This window comes from Bubalus bubalis, chromosome 20 (assembly GCF_019923935.1).
Source record: "Bubalus bubalis isolate 160015118507 breed Murrah chromosome 20, NDDB_SH_1, whole genome shotgun sequence".
In the NCBI taxonomy this organism is placed as follows: domain Eukaryota; kingdom Metazoa; phylum Chordata; class Mammalia; order Artiodactyla; family Bovidae; genus Bubalus; species Bubalus bubalis.
In genome coordinates, this window is record NC_059176.1 from 33,637,496 (window position 1) to 33,649,655 (window position 12,160).

The 12,160-nt window shown below is 37.8% G+C and overlaps 1 protein-coding gene across 11 annotated transcripts in view; it reads left to right on the forward strand.

The window, feature by feature from the left end:
* NOVA1 (NOVA alternative splicing regulator 1) overlaps positions 1-12,160 on the forward strand; it is a 170,833-nt gene that overhangs the window by 122,470 nt on the left and 36,203 nt on the right. Inside the window, exon 1 of one of the 11 annotated variants that reach the window (XM_044933163.1) lies at positions 8,554-9,392. The exons of 9 other annotated variants lie outside the window; for them this stretch is intronic. The gene's annotated coding sequence lies outside the window, so the exon portion shown is untranslated. Of the gene's footprint in view, positions 1-8,553; positions 9,393-9,862; positions 10,709-12,160 lie in introns of those variants that run through there. One more of the 11 variants, XM_044933164.2, reaches the window with a different exon arrangement.

A 12,160-nucleotide genomic window follows, 5' to 3' on the forward strand; every position in this document is an offset into this window, starting at 1 on the left:
ACTGGAATTCCATCACCTCCACTAGCTTTGTTCATAGTGATTTTTCCTAAGGCCCACTTAACTTCACATTCCAAGATCTCTGGCTCTAGCTGAGTGTGAGTGATCACAACATCATGACTTTCTTCATGAAGGTCTTTTTTGTACAGTTCTTTTGTGTATTCATGCCACCTCTTCTTAATATCTTCTGCTTCTGTTACATCCATACCGTTTCTGTCCTTTATTGAGCCCATCTTTGCATGAAATGTTCCCTTGGTATATCTAATTTTCTTGACGAGATCTCTAGTCTTTCCCATTCTGTTGTTTTCCTCTATTTCTTTGCATTGGTCTCTGATGAAGGCTTTCTTATCTTTCCTTGCTGTTCTTTGGAACTCTGCATTCAGATGCTTATATCTTTCCTTTTCTACTTTTCCTTTTCGCTTCTCTTCTTTTTACTGTATGCCTATATATATGCCCAAAAGAACTGAAAAGATGGACCTAAGGAGATACTTAGTATGCTGATGTTCTTTGTGGCATTGTTCATATTATCCAAAAGTTAGAAACAACACAAGTGTCCATAAATAGATGAATCAGTTCAGTTCAGTACAGTTCAGTAGCTCAGTCGTGTCCGACTCTTTGCGACCCCATTAATCACAGCACGCCAGGCCTCCCTGTCCATCACCAGCTCCCGGAGTTCACTCAGACTCACGTCCATCGAGTCAGTGATGGCATCCAGCCATCTCATCCTCTGTCATCCCCTTCTCCTCCTGCCCCCAATCCCTCCCAGCATCAGAGTCTTTTCCAATGAGTCCACTCTTCACATGAGGTGGCCAAAGTACTGGAGTTTCAGCTTCAGCATCATTCCCTCCAAAGAAATCCCAGGGCTGATCTCCTTCAGAATGGACTCATTGGATCTCCTTGCAGTCCAAGGGACCCTCAAGAGTCTTCTCCAACACCACAGTTCAAAAGCATCAATTCTTCGGCACTCAGCCTTCTTCACAGTCCAACTCTCACATCCATACATGACCACAGGAAAAACCATAGCCTTGACTAGACGGACCTTTGTTGGCAAAGTAATGTCTCTGCTTTTGAATATGCTATCTAGGTTGGTCATAACTTTCCTTCCAAGGAGTAAGCGTCTTTTAATTTCATGGCTGCAGTCACCATCTGCAGTGATTTTGGAGCGCCAAAAAATAAAGTCAGCCACCGTTTCCACTGTCTCCCCATCTATTTCCCATGAAGTGATGGGACTGGATGCCATGATCTTCGTTTTCTGAATGTTGAGTTTTAAGCCAACTTTTTCACTCTCCACTTTCACTTTCATCAAGAGGTCTTTAATTCATCTTCACTTTCTGCCATAAGGGTGGTGTCATCTGCATATCTGAGGTTATTGATATTTTTCCCGGCAATCTTGATTCCAGCTTGTGTTTCTTCCAGTCCAGCGTTTCTTAAGATGTACTCTGCATATAAGTTAAATAAGCAGGGTGACAATATACAACCTTGACGTACTGCTTTATTAAACCAAATGTTTTATATATACTCAGTGGGAATATTTAGTGACAAAAAAGAATGAAGTTCTGGTGTATGCTTCAACATGGATGAAGAAAATACTATGCTAAATGAAATAAGCCAGATACCTAAAGTCACCTTATATGAGGGCTTCCTAGATGGTGCTAGTGGTATAGAACCCACCTTCCAGTGCTGGAGACAAAAGAGACGAAGGTTTAATTCCTAGGTCAGAAAGATCCCCTGGAGAAGGACACAACAACCCACTCCAGTGTTCTAGCCTGGAGATTCCCATGGACAGAAGAACTTGGTGGGCTATGGTCCATAGGGTCACAAAGAGACACAACTGAAGCAACTTAGCATGGACCTTTTATGACATATCTAGAATAGGTAAATTCATAGAAACAGATTAGAGGTTACTGGGGGATGTAAAGAAGACATGGTGATTTAGGCCTTTAAGGGTTACAGACTCTGATTGGGGTGATAAATAATTTTGGAAATAGATAATGATAACATTTGCACAACTTTGTGAATATAATTAATGCTACTGAATTGTGTGATTAAAAATGATTTGAATGGCAAATTTTATGTATAATTTACAATTTTAAAGTATTTTGTCATTTTATATTACCTCAGCATATATGAAACTGCCGTAATTAATTTTATGGTTTATTCCTTCCCCAGAAACTTCATGGGTCACAATGCTTCGTGCTTCCTCTGTGTTTGTTTGACATAATGCATGTGATCCATAATATGACAATTGTTATCATTCATTGAATTGATAATTCATTCTCTCGATAATTCATTCTCTCTTAAAATCTATGCAGATGTGGGCTTTGCTTTCATATTGGATTTATGGGTTCATGAAAAAAAATACAGAGTAAAGTCACTGCTTAAAGTTGGCTAATGCATTAATCTATATTGGCTCTGAAGGTGATAGCTTATATTATATGGTAATGATAGCTTACGGTGAACGGTGTTAGATTCGTGATCTCTGAAGAAGCTTTAACTTTGGGACCAGGGACCTGGCTTGATCACTCAAGAGTTTTTGTTTAGCAGAGTTTTATAAAATAAGAAAGGGGACAGAGAAAGCCTCTGACATAGACATCAGAAGGGGATTGGAAAATTCCCCCCCTTGCTAGTTTCAGCAAGCTGTTTTATGTCTGTTAGAAAGCTATTAATCAAATAAGAGAGACCCTAAGGCTGAAGGAGTTTCACCAGGCCCCTCTCCCACAGTATGTAATTTTAAGATACAATGGCAGGAGGTGTGTCATCTCCCAGCCATAAAACAATTGATATGAATACTGGTTTGTTGAGCTTTTATCAGCCCAAGGTTTGAGAAAAGGAAAAAAGTTAGTCTTAGGTGGAACCATTTTGAAGAAGGGCAAATTCCAAAACAAATACATAGTTTCATTAACATAGCTTAAGATAAACATTTACATAAGAAAAACGCATTTGTTAGCTCAGGGTTTGAGGAAAGTTTAAATTCAGAAGGAACCAGGTGTCCTGATGGCAACACAGAATTTTAAGAGACACTTGCAGCCTATTTCCTCCATTTGGAGACCCCTGGCCTTCCTGCCTTGTTACCCTCTCAGCAGGAGTGGGGCTCTCACCAGATAAGTTCATCTTTTTGTTCGCAACTTTTTGACAGTAGCACTCTTCAGATTTGGTTACCGTGCTACTACGTGTCCAGAGGTATGTTTTGCTCCTGAGTTTTAAGTGACTTGGATTAGCTATACATGCCACCACTGGTCACACTTTGAGTTTTTGAGCTTGATTTGATATCACATGTTTGCTGCAAGCCGTGTCCCCACCTTCCAAGTGTGATTCATGAAATTCTCCAAGTGAATACCTATTAGTCCATAAGGAATAGCTAGAAAAATTCCAAGAGCCATTTTTCTTACTGCAGAAATTTAAGAGTACAAATTAGTGTCAAAAATGTTGACACTGATAGGGAATGGAGGCAAAATCAGGAAGGCTGTTTTATATATATTTATAAAAATGTAGTTACATTTTAAGTAAAATTTAGTCATGGCAGTTTTATACTCCTATAATCCATGATGGAAGTTAAAGGGTACAAGTATTGACCAAATTAGATTGCTATAATTCTGTTCCTTCGTCTGGAATATATTCTTCTGCTACCCCATTTTGTCTAAATTTCTATTTGTATGTTTATGTATGTGGAAGGTTGATTATGTTTCTCAACCATTTAGAAGTTGCCCTCTGTAGAGGATATCCCACGAGTTCCAGCAGTACACTCGCCCCTCATCACTCAAGGGAAAGGGGCCAACTGGTCCCGGGGTAGATTTTGATCTGCATTTGGGGACTTGGTTCCACAAGCTGCTGGATTGAAGTTTTCTTGCTTCTGTGTCTGTCCCCTGGTGGGTGAGGCTGGTCTAGAGCCTTGTGCAGGCTTCCTGATAGGAGGAGCCAGTGTCTGCCTATAGGTGGGTGGAGACGGGTCTTGACCCTCTGGTGGGCAGGGCTGTATCAAGGGGTGTGCCTCGATGTGACTGGGTTCAGGAAGTCTTTAGGCAGCCTGTCTGCTGATGGGTGGCACTGTGTTTCCTTCCTGTTGGTTGGTTGGGCTGAGACATCCCAGCACTGGAGCCTACCGGCTGTTGGATGGAGTCAGGTCTTGGGGCCAAAATGGTGGCTTCTGGGAGAGCTCATGCTGATGAATACTCCCCAGTACCTCTGCCACCAGTGTCCTTTTCCCCACAGTGATCCACAGCCACCCCCCACCTCCTCAGGAGACCTGCCTCAAGACCAACCACCAGGTAGGTCTGGCCCAGGCTTCAAGGAAATTACTGCTTTTGCCCTGGTTTCCAGTGTGCATAACAGAAAAGCTGTGAAAACCTAGACAGCATGTTAAAAAGCAGAGACATTACTTTGCCAGCAAAAATCCATATAATCAAAGCTATGGTTTTTCCAGTAGTCAAGTATGGATGTGAGAGTTGAATCATAAAGAAGGCTGAGCGCCGAAGAATTGATGCTTTTGAACTGTGGTGTTGGAGAAGACTCTTGAGACTGCAAAGAGATCAGACTGCTGCTGCTGCTAAGTCGCTTCAGTCGTGTCCAACTCTGTGCGACCCCATAGACGGCAGCCCACCAGGCTCCCCCATCCCTGGGATTCTCCAGGCAAGAATACTGGAGTGGGTTGCCATTTCCTTTTCCAGTGCATGAAAGTGAAAAGTGAAAGTGAAGTCACTCAGTCGTGTCCTACTCTTAGCGACCCCATGGACTGCAGCCTACCAGGCTCCTCCATCCATGGGATTTTCCAGGCAAGAGTGCTGGAGTGGGGTGCCATTGCCTTCTCCGGAGATCAGACTAGTCATTCTTAAAGGAAATTTGTCCTGAATATTCCCTGGAAAGACTGATGCTGAAGATGAAGTTCCAGTACTTGGCTACCTGATGCAAAGAGCTGATTCGTTGGGAAAAAAACCCTGATGCTGAGAAAGATTGAAGGCAAGAGAAGACAGGGACGACAGTGGGTGAGATGGTTGGATGGCATCACCAACTCAATGAACATGAATTTGAGCAAGCTCCAGGAGTTGGTGAAGAACAGGGATGCCTGGCATGCTGCAGTCCATGGGGTCACAAAGAGTCAGACAGGACTGAGCAACTGAACAACAACCAGAATGCATGAGACCTTGTGTGTGCCCTCCCAAGAGTGGAGTCTATTTCCCCTAGTCCTGTGGAGCTCCTGCACTCGAACCCCACTGGCCTTCAAACCCAAATGCTCTGGGAACAATGACTCCTGCTGCCAGAAACCCAGGCTGGGAAGCCTGACATAGGGCTCAGAACCTTGGTCATGTGGGAGAGTTATGCCATATAATTATTCTCCAGCTTGTGGGTTGCTTCCTGTGGGATATTGGATTTAATTAGATTATCAGTGCGGCAACCCCTCCTACCATCTTGTTGAGTTTCTTCTTTATGTCTTTGAATGTAGAATCTCTTTTTTGATATGTTCCAGGTTATTTGTTGAGGCTTATTCAGCAGTTAGTTGTAATTTTGGTGTGCTCTTGAGAGGAGTTGAACTCAGAGTCCTTCTACTCTGCCATCTTGTTCCATCCCAGGATTGCTACATGTCAAAAAGTAGCCTATGTGAAAACTGAAAGTGTTGGTTGCTCAGTCATGTCCAGCTCTTTGTGACCCTATGGACTGTATAGCCTGCCAGGCTCCTCTGTCCATGGAATTCTCCTGGCAGGAATACTGGAGTGGGTAGCCGTTCCCTTCTCCAGGGAATCTTCCCCGACCCAGGAATGAAACCCACGTCTCCTACATTGCTTGCATATTCCTTACTGTCTGAGCCACCAGGGAGCCCACAAGTAGCCTAAACCTGTGCTAAAGATGAATGACTAGCTAATCATTATCATAACTATTGGTAGGATCTTTTGCATGACCTCAGAAGTTAAAAACTGAAGCTAAATTACAATTGTTATTTAGAATTTTTAGATACGTCTGCTTTCAAACCTCACAGTTCTTCACAACTTGAAGTCTCCTAAACTCCTGATGTTACTTTGTGGGAGTGGCTAAATGGAAATGAGTATGCACTTTGCATGCATGGGACAGAGATTGAGTGAGAAGCTGGACGTCTGCTCTGTCATTCATTCTCACATCATCAGTTCTTTGAAGAATATGAGTACTTTTAGATTTTTGTGAAAAGTATACTTTCATCCTTTGGCTTAATTGAGTACATTTTAATGTTAAAGCATGCTCTGTAAACAGAAACTTGAGCTTCACTATATTGATTTGGGAATAAAGCATGTTATAATGGCCCCCTACAAATTTTACAATTTAGAAGTAGAGACATGATTGTGTAGAGAGTTAATCACCAGAAGAAGAGAAGCAATTTTTACTTTGTATCATGAGATATGTCAATTCCTATGATTTCCTTTTCTAAAGAATCCCCTTCTTCAAATAGTATATTTTTCCCTTAGTAATTGTAGGGTAGGAGAAAGCTTTTTCAAATGTGCAAAAACTGTACAATGGTATAAAAGCTGCAATTACAAATTGAACTTACTTTTTATGGCAGTTTTCCTAAATGCTTTTGTTGATCTGAAAATTTATTCTAAAAAATTTGCTATTAGCCACACAATTATTAACCACTTCTCCTATGGTTGTCTGTTCTCAGTAAGAAGGGTCAGTCTTTTCTTTCATTTTATGCCAGTTTTGAAATAAACCTGCGAAGTGATATTAATAATATGACTCAGTGCATTTAAAAAGATTATCAAGCCTGGGTAGAAATTATTTTCCCATCATCAGGCTGAAATATATGTGACTTTCTTCAAAGGATGTGATTTGATAGCTGGCCTAATATTACATTTTCAGAAGGTATGTGTTGTAATGGAAAAAATACGATATTTGACAAAGTCTTACTTCTTTCTACATTTGTTAGTTTTGTTTCCTTGGTCCAACTGCTTTCACTTCTCTACCTGTAAGTTGAAGAAAATATTATGTGTCTTGGTAATTGTGAGTATTAAATGAGTTTCCATACAGTATGCTGCATAATATATGATCATATTAATAAAATATTAAATGTCTTATAAATTATATAATATATATACTATTCTCCTCTTTTAAAAAAATTTACATTTTGTTCTAACCTGAAATTTGTCATGCCTATTATTGCTATTGATTGATATTCTGTACTACTTTACTTTTAATAGTTAAACTAAAGAAAAGCTAAGGAGCTAATGTTTATGCTATTTTTAAAGCCAGAAAGATATTCACATAATTAGATTACCATGACTATAGATCAAGAATAAACAATTACTGTAAATTGCTTTATTCACTAAAAATGATACTCTTTGTTTTAAAGATAAAATGCCCACTTGCAGTTTTAATTAGGCTCCGGGAGTTGGTGATGGACAGATAAGCCTGGCGTGCTGCAGTCCATGGGGTCACAGAGAGTCGGACATGACTGAGCGACTGAACTGAACTGCAATTTTAAACATTAAGAAAGCATTAAAGAAATATTATGGCTATTGATACTGACCCCTCAGATTCAGAAATAAAGGGGAAAAAAGCCAGAGTAGATTTCACAGAGGTCAACTGTCCCCTATGGTTGTTACTAGGAATCTATCTATTGCTAGTTTATATAGTTTCAACAACTTTGCTTAGCTCATCCAGCCATTGAGGACTAAATGCAACAAAGTACAAGTAAAGAGAAGAGTGTGCTAGAATCAGATGTAGGGATAAGGGATAGTAAAGAAAAGAATATGAAAATTAAAGGAACAAATACCAGTCACAGAGCACCACTTGTATAAGGATAAATAGACATACCCAAAGAAATCTCAAGTTTGACATTTATTTCTATTCAGAATTATATAGTTTTCCCCAGGTATTATGGAAATGTTAAGTGTATTTGAAAATATATAACTAATTGGGAGATACTTCTAGAAATGGTAGAAGCTAAATGTTATGTTGAAAGAAAGAAACCCTATCCATTCAGAGTATCAGCTACCCAGATTTGGCAGTTTTTCAGTGCTATAAGTAGCTGTTACCACACTCTAAAAATTATGGACCACGTTTTGTTTTACCCCTCAGTTTTTGCCTATAGCAATGTTAATTGGCACTTTCTTTGTTTCAGTTCTTTTTGAGGCCAACAACATTGTTTACAGGTTTTCATAGAGTTATTAATATTCTACTAAATTTTGAGTATTAATTTTTCATTTTAAGATGTTTCACTGGCATTCATTCAAATTTCTTAGTTTAGACTGGCACTAATACTTCCTGAAGAGTTATGTATTTGCATTCTTATCACAAGATACTGAGTTATATTTTCAGTAGGAGTATAAACTGATGCATTTTCTTACATCCAAATAAAATGTTTGCTGATTTTCGTTATAGTTGACAATTGGAAATATGTGGATCATGTTGTTATTATATGCCCGTTATTCCAAACCAGAGTCATTCTTGTTGAAATAGGTCTCAGGTATCTAAAAAGTTTTAGACTGTCTTTTATACAACAGCAAAAAAGTGTTCCTTTTTTCCCTCACTTTATTCTTTTAGGTAGATTACATTTTTAAAGTTTATCTACTTTCTATTCTGGAAAGGAAAAAAACTATTAAACTATTCATTGTTTCTCCTATTACCTTTCTGAAAGCTTTTTAAAAATCAACTATTCTTTTTATTGACATTGTAATTTATAATTTATTAGTAGTTTTTAAAATCATTTCCCAAAATATATCTAATTTTTACATATATTGACTCATTTTATAAACCCAAAGAGGCTTATTGGTTTTTTAGACATTTTATAAAGCAAAAGGTCGATAGACAAAAAGGTCTTAAAATCAATCATATGTTTTTAATACATAGCTAAGGAAATTAGACTCAAGGAGTTTTTCATTTATTAAAAGAAAAATTCTTCTTGAGCATCCACGGTGCCAGACACTCTTCCGTACACTGAGGATACAGCAGTGAGCCTGACAGACAAGCTCTCTTTTATATTTCATTTTTGTCTTTGTGTATCCTGGTATTGTTCCCAACTTTTTTCTGTAGTACTAATTTTATTTCATATTCTCTATATTATTTGTTTTCTGTATAGTGTCTGCGTGAACTAGAGAAGAACTCCATGAAAGCAGGTTTATTATCTGTTTGGTCATTGCTTTATTGAGTATAGTACTTAACATTTAGTGGAGAATCAATAGATTTTTGCCAAATGAATGAATGAATTGAATTAAATGAGGACCGTATGGTATCCTGAAAAACAAATGAAGTGTGTTAAGAACAGAGTGGTCAATGGTATCCCATGCAGCTGATGGGCCAATGTAAAGACATGAAGATTAGATTTACCAAGGTAAGGCTGTAATGAATGGTTTAAGTGGAGTGGTAGGACAAAAGCCAGACTGGAGTAACTCAGAGTCAAGAAAAAAGGAATGGGTGGTGAAAAAGTGTAAATACAGGTATTTAAGTCATTCAAGGAATTTTGAGAGATAAAGAAGTTGAGCTGCATGTAACTAGAAGGCTAGGGAGGGCTTTAAAGTGTTTTATTATAAAATTTCAGATAAAAAAATAATAAAATTTCAGATATACTTAGAAGAATGAACCTCCTTATAACCTACATATTTGTCATTAATATTAAGATTTTGGCATATGTATTTTGTATGAGTAACATTTTTTGCTGTTACAAAAATATTTTGAAGCAAATCTCAGTCATTTTAGCGGCATATACTTCAATATGCACCTAAAAAGAAAGAGAAAACTTTTTAAACACCCTGATGCCATAATCACACCTGTTAAAATTAACAGTAATTCTTTGATACTATTTAATATTGTTTTTTGAGAGTGCCACAATTTTTAAAGTAAAAGTTGTTTGAATTTAGATCCAGTCAAATTCTAATTCATATTTGATTATTGTGTCTTTTAAGATTCTTTATGTCTAGAGAACTTTCTTTCCTATGTTGAAGAAACTAGATTAATTGTTCTGAAGACTAGCTTTCATTGTTGATTTGTGTATTTGCTTTCTTATGGTGTCATTTGTTTCTCTGTTTTCAGAATTAACTTTTTAATCTTTATTTATTTGGCTGTGTCAGATCTTTGTTGCATTATGTGGAGATCTTTCACTGTGGCCCACGGATGCTCTAGTTGTGAGATGTGGCCTCAGTAGTTGCAGCACGCAAGCTTAGTTGCTTGATAGCATGTAGAATCCTAGTTCCCTGAACAGGGATCAAACCCATATGCCCTGCAGTGCCAGATGGATTCTTAACCACTGGACCACCAGGGAAGTCCCTCAGTATTATTTGTAAACTGTTATGTCAGGCTAAATGTTTGATTCGATTTAGGTTCAGCTGTTTGGGGATACATCCCCTATAGTTGGTGCCCTCTGCTTCATATTGCATCATGTCAGTGCTTGATTTTCACACTCTTAGTTACGCTAATGTTTATCAGTGAAGTCAGTTGGTGATTCCAGATGTTTCCATTGAAAATTTCCCATTAACCTTTCATTTTATGGTTTTATGATCTTTGCCTAAATCAGTATTTCATTTGCTTTACAAAAGGCTAATTTTCTCTTTCTGTCATAAAGGAGGGATCTTTAAAAATGGAAGAAAGTATAACATGTTTTTCTGCTGATAGGCAAGGTCTGATGGAAAAAATGATACTAGGAGAAACAGTGGACTTGGGAGTTGAGAGAGATCAGATCCACTGCACAGATGATAGATTGCCTTCGGTAGGAGCAGGAACAGTTTAAGTGACTTGTCCAAGGTTATAGTAGCACAAAGTGAGTATATTTTATTAAATGTAAATCACAATTTTGCTATGGCAACTTATAATTGTACCTGATTTTAGAAACATGCCTATTCAGTTTATGATACGGCATGTGAAGTAGAAACGAAAAGTCTTTCTGATTTCACTGCCTATGTTTGTCCCTTCTTCTAAGAGTTTATCTAGTGTTTCCCTTAAAAGAAAAATTTTAAATTAATGGTGTCTTATACACCTGTATCTTTACATTATAATAAATATAAGCAAATACTTTTGATAATTTTTTCAGATTTTACTAGTCTATTGCAAAGAGAAGTAAATGCTACTGTTAAATAAAATGGTAAATAACTCATAGTTCAGTTTAGACACTAATGGAGCATAAAAGCCTGTAAAATGACAGAAAAACAGCAACTTTTATTACTTATAGGCTCATTTTTGTTACACAGTTTGGTCATATACCTGACAGTCTTCCTACTTTGCGACTTTCTCCTAAAAATTATAGTTTTGTGTTATCTAAGTGAAAAGGCCATTAGAGTTCAGTGGAAGAATATGACAGCATCTCTTCTGAGGATTATAGCAGTTCCCATTGGGGAAATTGCAATTTCCTTTTTTCTTTCCCTTTTTTTTGGTAGTAGTTCTAATGGTAGTGATATCATTTAATCTTGAAAGAATATTTATGGCAACTTTGGACCTATAAACTATTGCCAAATTGTCTCATGCATGCTATGGGACATTCAGTTTTAGACAATCATATTTCTTTATGGCTCAGTGATTTCCATTTACTACTTGTTAGACTGTATAGTCTGAAGAGTATCGGGGTTACTGTGTTGTCTGACACAGTATGTATTCTATTAAATTAGAACTTTAAAAGCAACATGAATCATATAGTTCCTTTAGTTACTTAGTACCATGTTTTATTTTTAAAAAATCTCTGTTGAGGCTTGACTGATTTCCTTTTCTGTCTTGGCATCCCCAGAAGAGCACTCTTTAGTTGTCTCCAAAAGCAGGAATGTAATCCGATCTGTGTTTTGTATTGTCTGCTGACTTAGATGAGAACACTTCACAGGAGCTGCATCGATCAGTTCTCATCCTTTCTAGTCATTTATTGGGCAATTAATACAATCTTGTAAAGACTCCCTAGAGTATCCCTAATAAACTAGATCCTTTTACCCAAGAATAGATACAGAGATGCATCAAGATACTCAAAGATGAGAAAAGCTGATTAGGAGAAACAGGAAATATTAAGCCTTTAAACTCAGAATCTGAATGTGTTTCAGATTGTCTCCCTCCTCACAACTAAAAGATACTGCTTTCTATTGAAATATATTGTACAAATTAGGAAATGTAGCTTTCCATAAACTTGCATCTTAGTGGTTTAAAACAGGATAATCTAGTTCAGGTGTGGTGGTGGTGGTGTAGTCACTAAGTCATGTCTGACTCTTATGACCCCAAGGACTGTAGCCCACCAGGC